General features: G+C 36.9%; 2 long non-coding RNA genes and 1 pseudogene across 6 annotated transcripts; 1 reads left to right on the plus strand and 2 right to left on the minus strand.

Annotated features, from left to right (window-relative positions):
* Positions 1–940: 940 nt before the first annotated feature.
* LOC113741222 (uncharacterized) lies at positions 941–1,272 on the minus strand. The gene is made up of 2 exons (XR_003460563.2): positions 1,186–1,272; positions 941–997 (listed from the first exon to the last, which is right to left on the minus strand). It is a non-coding gene; the product is annotated as an uncharacterized lncRNA (long non-coding RNA).
* An 864-nt stretch (positions 1,273–2,136) lies between these two features.
* LOC113741977 (G-type lectin S-receptor-like serine/threonine-protein kinase CES101) lies at positions 2,137–5,543 on the minus strand (annotated as a pseudogene).
* Positions 5,544–6,114: 571 nt separating this feature from the next.
* LOC113742086 (uncharacterized) lies at positions 6,115–9,433 on the plus strand. 5 transcript variants are annotated; one of them, XR_011813417.1, is made up of 4 exons: positions 6,115–6,492; positions 8,073–8,643; positions 8,905–9,017; positions 9,109–9,433. It is a non-coding gene; the product is annotated as an uncharacterized lncRNA (long non-coding RNA). The 5 variants fall into 5 exon arrangements; XR_011813415.1 differs by having other exon boundaries at positions 8,106–8,643; XR_003460792.2 differs by having other exon boundaries at positions 8,430–8,643.

Raw genomic sequence — 9,433 nt, forward strand, 5'->3', positions numbered from 1 at the left:
ACCAATCTAACACAAGGATGCTTAGGCTTAGCATTAGGTTTCTAAATCCTCACTTCTTCCCACCACTTTTTTTGAGCCCAGAACCTCCCAAAGCTCCTTTCTGAGCCTTTGCCTTGAGATCCTTCAGTGCCTGCCAATCACAACAAAACAGAGGAAAGATGATCACCTCAACTGAAACTGTCAAACAGAAACCCAGACAATAGGAAATCGTTCACCTTTTCCTCCTCTTTCTTCTTTTGCAGATAAGCCTTCTCTTCCTGCAAATAAACAAACACTTAGACAAACTGAAAGAACAACGACAAAGACACACAGAGAGACCATTCAAAAGAGCAAGCACCCAATTGCACCAGAATACTATTGCAGCGACTAAAAGAGAGTCCAAAATAGCCGAATTCTCAATTCAGCTCAGCACCGTAAGCCATACAAAACAAGAAAAAATAATAAACATCGAACAAAAGGTTCACCCTGCCCACCTTTAACTTATCAACCAGAAACAACCAACATTGAGTTTCCATACACGACTAAAAAAACAGACGGAATTGGTACACGGGCAACTCAAATTTACAGCAACTCAAATAGAAAACATAAATAGGCATTGAGAGTTCCTAATGCTCAAATTCAAGACTGAATTCTACAATCAGAATCATATATAGTTCAACCAAAAGGGTTACTGAACAGCTTCGACCACTTGAAACCCGATAACCCACCCCCACCCCCACCCCCACCCCCCAAAATAAATAAATAAATAAAAGAAATAAGAGAAAACAAGTATGTGAAGGACACCTATTTATGCAAATACACATCCATCAAGAAAGTCCAACAAATCAACCAGAATTTCAAATTCTAATTCATTGATTATCAGATCGACGAACTAAAATGTCCAGGCACAATGAAAAAGAAGAAGAACATAATCAACCAGAATCAGACAGCAGTAAAAATACCTCGTCGTATTCTTTCTTGTCAGCCTTTGGCTGCTTCAAAGGCTTTGCTTTTCCACCTGAACAAACACATAAATCAGGACAAATTTCAGCCTCTTTTCTAAGGGGAAAAAAAGATTAATAAAGACGGATTATACAAGTTACGTCGACCAAAAAAAACAAAAAAGAGATGGCTTTTTAGTCAGAAAGAAATTTTTTTTAAAAAAAAGAAGGAGATGCGTGAACATTAATTAGAGAAATTGAGTACCTTGCTTGGAAGACATGGTTGAATTCTAGGGCTAGGGCTGGATTTACCGGATCCTTGAAAAGCGTGACGAATAATTGCAAGAAAAGAGCGAGCCCTAACCCAATAGTTGAATTGCCGCTGTTGGGGGATTCTCTTACCTCCTCCTTGCTATATATAGGGCAGAGGAGCGACGCGCGACCGCCCAAAAAGATCCGCAAAAGGAAGGAGTAATTGTGGAATTATGAAAGTGAGGGGTATTTGTGGAATAGCAAAGCAAGAATTTTGCTACTATTGTGTTCTCAATTTTTTTTTTCCATATATTAACCTCTCACATTTGGCTAGATTCTGCTATTTTTAAAAAATTCAATGATTCATATTGTGTCATATTACCTAAAATTTGGCCAAATTTTAGTAGGGGGTCATTTTTGACTTTCTAAAAGTGAAGTCATTTTCCTTATATTCGAGATCTAATTTTTTAATTATATTCTATTGCGTCGACATAAACTAATGGAGGATAAAATAGATTGAAGAACAAAATAATACTAATGCGACCTTCAATTCCACAATAATAATGGAGGAATATCAAACTCACAGAATTTGATTGATGTCACAGAAAGATGAGGTGCCAAAAAAGTAGTAATGCTCTAATTCCGCCAGGGATTCCATTCCTTTATTGTTCATATATTTTTTTCGTTTTTTTGGTGTTCAGGGGATTTCTTGTTTAGAAGTATAAAATCGAATTTTATCAAGTTCAGCATTTTCAGCAATTCAGAATAATGACAAATTACATATGGTGAATTTGGGATGGTTTTGGTTCATTCTGTATATCATACCCGCATGGTACTCCAAAATGTTCTTGGATGGTTTTCCTTCCAGGCATCCGGCTCTGGTTAAAAGTAAAAATTAGCTGGTTGGCTTCATTGGAACTCGTAAAATTCCAGATGATCAAATCGTGAAACAGGTAGAGATAGATTATGTTAAGATTCAATTGATTCATATGCAGATTACAATTGATTGTCAGTTAGTCTCATTTTTCGTAGTTCTTTGACATTTCTCCAACGAGGCAAGAAGGAAGCCTCTATCTGGGCTCTGTTGCTGAAATTGATACGCCATTCAAGGAACAAATGGTTTCTTTATCCTTTTCTGCGTCTCCCGGAACCATCTCAATGAAGAATGCTGGTTGTTTTGGTGGTGGCAATTGCACAGCCTCGTTCGACAGCATGGACACCACATCAGACATGGAAGGCCTATCAATTGCATGGTCTTGCACGCACAACAGACCCACCTGAATGCATCTCGTGACTTCATTTTCAGGGCAGGAGCCATTCAACATCGGGTCCATTAGCTCCAGAGCTCTTCCTTCCTTCCACAGTTCCCATGCCTGAAACAAGGCCAGCGTTTTCATTTTGCAGGTAATTATGACTCAAGAACTCTTATCAAACTTAATAATATGCTCTTTCCTCTCTAACCAAGTAGTAACTAAGAAGCTTACCACTCCTACGAGGTTCAGTGGGTGTTCCGAATGATAGCAGCTGTTGTTTTTCTGACCGCTAACAATCTCAAGTAGCAGAACTCCAAAACTGAATACATCCGTCTTCATTGAAACAATGCCTTTTATTGCATATTCCGGGGACATGTAACCACTGAATGAAGATAAAAATTTTAAATTTAAAAACATTTTCTTCTTGTTTGAAGCATTTGAGTGGACTAAAAACTGATCAATAACGGTTGATTGTTACATTCATGGCTTACTAGGTTCCAACTATTCTTTTTGTTTTTGCTTCAGATTCTTGCATTCCAAATATTCTTGCCAAACCAAAATCTGATATTTTAGGATTCATGCTGTCATCAAGCAAGATATAGCTTTTAAATCCCTATGAATCACCCTTAATCTTGAGTACTTGTGGAGATAGAGCAATCCTTGAGCAATCCCTTCGATAATATTCAGACGTATACTCCATTTTAGTGACTCCTTTTTGCTAGAATCTGCCCCTGAAAACAAAAGCAACCTCCACATGAATAACAAGAAAATTCTCCCATTTCCTGGATACTGTACATATCATATCTAGAATAACAGATACCAAAAAGCAAGAAATCCAGGCTTCTGTTGACCATATACTCGTAAACTAAAATTTTCTCATCTGCTTGTAGGCAGCATCCCAATAGCCTCGCAAGATTTCTGTGCTGAAGTTTGGCGATCAGTAGAATTTCATTTTTGAACTCTACCACACCTTGGCCTGAATTTTTGGAAAGTCTTTTTATTGCAACTTCTTGCCCGTCCTCTAATTTTCCCTGGAAATTTCTTACTGATAAGTGCATACAGTAATGTGTTTTAGTAATGCAACAGCTAGCTTACGAGACTGACCTTGTAAACTGGTCCGAATCCACCCTCTCCAAGCTTGCTTGCTATGGAGAAGTTGTTTGTGGCAGCCGTAATGCTCTCAAAGCTGAACAACAGCAAGTCTTTGCTTAAACTTTTGGGTATTTCGTCCTTATTGGCTTTACCATCGTTGGTTTCTGGTGTCATGGTGCTTCCACCGAGCTCATCAAGGAGGGAATTTTTTGTTCCTCTGGCTTTATCTAGTTGGCATAAAGAACATGAGATTCCAACGATTTTTCTTTTTTCTGCATTATAACTTCCATACAAGAAGGTCTGTTTGCCTACCTTTAGTTCCACACTTTCTCAGTAGCATCCAACACAAGGTGCCAAATGGCCACCACTTTGTTGATGAGTAGTCATCTGTATTCAAGGAAAATTTTACGTTCTATAACAGCTATATGTAGTTTGACTTAAAAGGCAATAACAATTTAATTTGTGAAAACAGTGAGAAGAACAAAAATGAGAACCAAGACAGCCTCTGGTTAAATTTTTCAAGAACCTTTAATGTCGTTGTCAGAGCAAGTCTTGAGGAACTCCTTCAGATCAACATCGCCTTTTGACTTGTGATTTTAATAGTAATACAAATTAACCCTGAGAGGAAATCTAATTTTGCATAATATCCACTGGTTCGTATTGTTGTTCTAAATAAGATCTGCCTGTGAATTGAAATGAAAGATTTAAACCAAAAACCAACCTTTTAATGACTCTGAACGAATAAAAACCTGTCTGCCTGAAGTAGTCATAAAATGCATGCTTTGGCTCCAAAATTCACAGCCTGTTTCATTATCGGTGATTGAGGAATAGGCAAAACAGGAACAGTTCTCCACGCATATGGCTTTACAATCAAAGAGACTCAAATTGTAATCATCGATTGTATAGCTGTGACCGACTATATCCCCTAGTCTTGGTTCGAAATGAAATAAAGCTTCCTTGCACCTAGGCAGCATCTTATGAGGAAAGCATTCAGCTGATCGCGTCTCAGTGGAGTAAGACCAACCAATTAAATCAACCTGTAATCCTTCTTCAGTAATCCAGCTTGTTGGCTCTAGCGTGTATGTTGTCATAGAGCGATTGTGAGTATTCGATGTATAGACGAAGCTTTTTTCATCCCCATTTGACACAAGGGTAAAATTAATGTAATCAGGGTTTGCACAAGCAAAATGCCCGTTAAGCCAAATCCCACTGTTCCAAACAACCTTTTCCCTCCACCAAATCATCAATTGGCCTGTTCCGTTTTGGTCTATGCCAAGTATGAATGGCCCTGATGCAGGTACCTGATCTTGACTTACCGGGGTAACCAGCGACCATCTATGCCCTGTTCTTAAGTTGATACCAATTTTCATTCCTGGTAAAAGCGTGTCCGTTGGGTAATCAAAGCTTTGCCATAAGGTCTGCTTAAAAGAACCATTGAAATATAGTTCTCTCAGCACAAGATTTCCATTATCCATTAGTGTAACGCTAACATTTCCTCCTGCTGATGATGGAGCAGAACCGAGAGCGATTGAATTGCCTCCACTAGAATATATCTTTAGCCTGCCATCAGGAGCGATCTTGAGGCTTCCTGATGCGTCCGGAATGGGGTTGTCACGGTTGGCTATCCAAACAGGCCGAAGATCATCGGGCGATTGGTTGAGAAAAATGCCTAGATATCGGGTGCGTGAACTGCCGGGGCTGAAGAATTGCAATCTACAGAAGTTGCTTGCTGAAACTAGTTGTTGCCAATCCCTGAGCTCTTCTCCCTGTAAGATTGTGTCATTGATTATTTCTGAGTAACAAGAATGATTGAGAAGGAAGCAGCAACATAGAAAATTGGTGATAAGCTTGATTTTTCTTACGGCAGCCATTTCAGGAAAGTTTTACACTTGTGCGAGAGATAAACATAGAGCAAGCAAAAAGTCAGTAAACTGATAGCGTGTCGTCCCGCCACTGCTAGGACTAGGAGTTGCCTCAAGCTGCAGTCTTGTACCGTTGCTCATTCATTGCCAGATATGAATTGAAAATTGACTCAAGGCTCAAAAGAACCTCTGGCTTGCCGAGTCTTGAAAACGAAGACATGGGCTTACATGCAAAGGAGTAGAATGCATTACGCGCAAATCAAAAGTCCTCTCCTGCGGTTGAAAACAGATTAGTCCATCAGTGTAGCGACAGTGACAGATGTAGATGTTGTTGAGATGAATGATGAAAGTCTTCTTGCGCTGTTGCTCTCGTGAAATCTCAATAATGTCTCTTGCCTTTGTATGGACCATGGACTTAAAATTGCCTCAAGGAGGGACTTAAAATTGCCTCAAGGAGGGACTCAAAAATGTCTTGGGATTAATCATTAGGACAGTGCTACAGTGCCTATAGTTATGGTAACGATATTAGGGAAACCTGCTATTATAGGTTTCTATTACCTTTAGTGACAGATCAAATCTTTTAGTGACTTTTTAAATATTATATTAAAATAATTAATATTAACTTTAGTAAGTTTTTAATTAAAACTAGTAAGTATATGCCTGAAAGATAAGATTTAGTCAAAAATAAAAATTTACACTTTGAGTAATTTAATTTACTTATTATTTGATAAAATTTACTTATGTTTAAATTAAACTTACCAATACTGAAAGTAAAAAATGTACATATTTAAGTAAAAAAACGGTTTTGGGTTCCTGAAAACGGTTTTGGGTATCACCTTTCTCTTTAAAGTTATCTACCTTCTTCTTATTCAGTTCCCAGTTCCAATGATACGATTGAATTCCCAGGCAAAGGTTTCCACTTTGATCCACACTTTCTCTTTGTTACAATTGAATAAATCTTCTCATTTCAAAATTTTCATCTTTAGTTCACACTTTGCTTCTATCCTTTCTCATCGTTCGGTTGGGTTTGAGTGCTGCCATATGCAAACACAACAAAAGGGTTAGCGACGGTGGTAGCCAGCCAAAGAGCATATGAAAAATAGCAGTGACGAGGTTAGATCATCATGTTCTCTTGAAATCGTTTGATTATATTGCTGTAATTTATTTATATTTCATTTGTTTTGTTTGTCAAGATTTTCTTGGGAAATCAAGGCTGAGAATTTGAAGATTTTATTGCAATTTTGGGGCCGAAAATGTCCGTTGAAACATCTAGGAAATGGTTGTAGTTTTGATTGTCTACGGGTAAAATATGTTTAATAGCCATGTGAAACATCTAGGAAAGGACTTGAGACCAGGCGTTTAAGTTAAATGTGATTAATTTGTGAATGCATATAAGATGTTTGGTGAAATATCAAAGAGAAATTTGTATGTTGTGATTGCTACTCTGTGCGGGTGAGAATTACTAATATATTAGTAACTCAACATGAGCTTTATAACTTGAATTCTTCAGGCAAGAGAGGTTTCTCCCGTTTTGGAATTCTAAGTTGATACGCTTGATGGAGCATATGTTATTGAACTGAACTGATCTAGAATCATTGTTGCGAATCTGTTGTTTCTATGGAAATTTATTATCAGCCTCTTGAATTTTTTACTCCATTGTAACGTCTGCAATGCCACGGAAATTTGGCCATTATTACTCTTGTAAATCTGTGTTGCAGAAGCAATTCTTATTACCATCCTATGATACATGTAGATTTTGTAGAATCACATCTTCCCTCTTCTTCAGTCAGGAAAGGAGAGAAAATTCATAGAACAGTTTCCGACCATCAATCAATTATGGTGTTATACATACTTCATATTTTTGCATTTTTTTGTTTATTTTTCTTTTGAATGGTGTTGCATGGGGCAAACCTGCAGAATCCAGTGGTCTTTGAGCAAAGGATTGTCAAATACTGGTTGTTGATACATATAGACACAATCAATTATATCACCGTCTTTGCTCTGTCATGAGAAAAATTTTTGAATTTCATTGTAAAGAGCCAAAGGCATTCAACATAATCTAATCTACCTACCCGCAAATTTGTGACTTTCATTGAACTAAGGATTAGATTATGCTGGTTGTTTCGATATTTTGGACATGTGAATAACTCATCTTCCTCCTAAAAAATTACTAATACGTAAACCCTTACCGGGAGAGTCAAAATAGCTTGTTAATGCCATTGCTATATCATAACGATTAGACTGGAACATAAATCTGTTGAATGGGTTGATTGGAACAAAATTCAGATGAATGGTTTATATGAGAATTGAGGTTTTCAATTAGTTTGATGATGGTTTGTAATATAGAGAGAATGGAGTTCTAATCATAAAATACCTAGAAAAGAAACGGGTTGCCAAGTCGAGAAGATAAGTAAGTTTTTAATTCAAACTAGTAAGTATATGCCTGAAAGATAAGTTTTAGTCAGAAATAGAAATTTACACTTTGAGTAATTTAATTTACTTATTATTTGACAAAATTTACTTATGTTTAAACTAAACTTACTAATACTAAAAGTAAAAAATTTACATATTTAAGTGAAAAAATCACCGGGTTTCTAAAAATGATTTTGGGTTCCTGAAAACGGTTTTGGGTTCCTGAAACACTTTTGGGTATCACCTATCTCTTTAAAGTCATCTGTCTTCTTCTTATTTAGTTCTCAATTCCAACGATACGATTGAATTCCCAGGCAAAGGTTTCCACTTTGGTCCATACTTTCTCTTGGTCCAATTGTTGTTGCTACAAAGGGACAAAAGGCAAAACAGTCCACTCACAAGCGAAAGCGAAGACGATGCAAAAATGGCAAGTAATCACCTACTCTTAAAATTGACTTATTCTACGGTTAGAATAGCTTTGCAAAACCAGATATGAATGAGCAATGCTAAATTTCATCCACTCATTGGCTTTATGTTAGAAGGCCAAAAATGTTAGTTATATATGTACACTTCATATACGCCTTTATAAATTCAATCTTATTGTTTATGGATTGTGCTTGGCAATTTTTTTCCCGCAGGTCATTTGGACATGATAGACGAAAATGTACTAAAGTGTGCACAGATGCATATGAAACTCACAATTATGATCATGTTGGGGCACCCAATAACGTTGAGAATGTAAATTTGAATCTGATAGGATCATCCGATGGCCTATTGCAATCAGATTCACAGCATGGATGCAATAAGGAATTAATGGATAGTAATTGGTTTCAGATCATTCCTCCTGGTCAGGTAATGTATAGCTTGCTTTTATTTATTTTTGTGTGAAGGCATGAAATATAATGGTGCTCTATTTGCATTTGTATAGGCATTAATGTGGGCATGCAATCCTTCATTAATCCAGAGTCATGTACAAAACACTAGCTTGTTAGGAGATGAAAAGTATTTAGGTACATTTTTCCTTCTTCACGCCTAAGTTTTATGTTATTTATTTGCTATGATTATGTGTTGTTGTGGCCTTTTTTTAATACAAATCTTATGATGGTTTTGTAGTGAATGAACCAGATTTCAGCCAAGACCATTAAGGAATTTTATTCTTGAGAGAGTACAAATGTTTTTGCACGTCTTTGCTCAAAGCTTTTAGGATGATTTAAGTTTCTTCGAATGTAGTTTAATGCGTTTTGATTGTAAATCTGAACATAATCTCCTTAGTTTGCAATTTCTGGTGTTTACTTGTTTTAATGTGAATAATTTCAGCTTGCTTGGAAAAAAGTTTGGTGATCAAATTTCAGATATTGTTAGCATCCAAGTGCTCTTGGGTTTGTAAACCAGAAATGTCAATCCAAACTGAAGCTTTTGATAGTGATATCAGAGCCCTTGATGCTGGTGATCAAATTCTCAAATCAAGTTACTAGCCTTTTGATTGCTTCAGATTTCTGAAGCCAAAGTCTTTGTGCTCTAAATTCAGTTCTTGGCCATGCAATCTTGTCATGCTTAGATAGCTATATCTAGTGTCCTGCCAGCTTAATTTTGATGCGTAAGTATCAATTATTAAAAGTTAGATTCATTCTGATGCTCAAAA

Source organism: Coffea arabica, chromosome 4e (genome assembly GCF_036785885.1).
Source record: "Coffea arabica cultivar ET-39 chromosome 4e, Coffea Arabica ET-39 HiFi, whole genome shotgun sequence".
NCBI lineage: Eukaryota > Viridiplantae > Streptophyta > Magnoliopsida > Gentianales > Rubiaceae > Coffea > Coffea arabica.